Consider the following 323-nt stretch of genomic DNA (forward strand, 5'->3'; position numbering starts at 1 on the left):
CAGGCGTGAGCCACCACACCTGGCAGATCTTTATTATTTATATGTAGTAAAAAGTATAAAGCCACACATGGTTTATTTGAAATATTTTATGGTTTAAAAAAATACAGAAGCAGGAAATCCAAATTTAAGTCCAACTGAGGGATTGTGGTAGTTTGAACCAGAAGGTTGCATGTATTAAGAAACTGTGATTTAAGATATATTTTAAAATTGGAAGTAGCAGGATATTCTGATGGAGTTTGACTTTGGTTTTGGGCCCACTAAGTTTGAGATGCCTTTGAGAAATGAAGGAAGAAGAGAGAGAATAAAAGAAAAACTGGCCAGGC

Source organism: Mandrillus leucophaeus, unplaced genomic scaffold, assembly GCF_000951045.1.
Source record: "Mandrillus leucophaeus isolate KB7577 unplaced genomic scaffold, Mleu.le_1.0 Scaffold1118, whole genome shotgun sequence".
NCBI lineage: Eukaryota > Metazoa > Chordata > Mammalia > Primates > Cercopithecidae > Mandrillus > Mandrillus leucophaeus.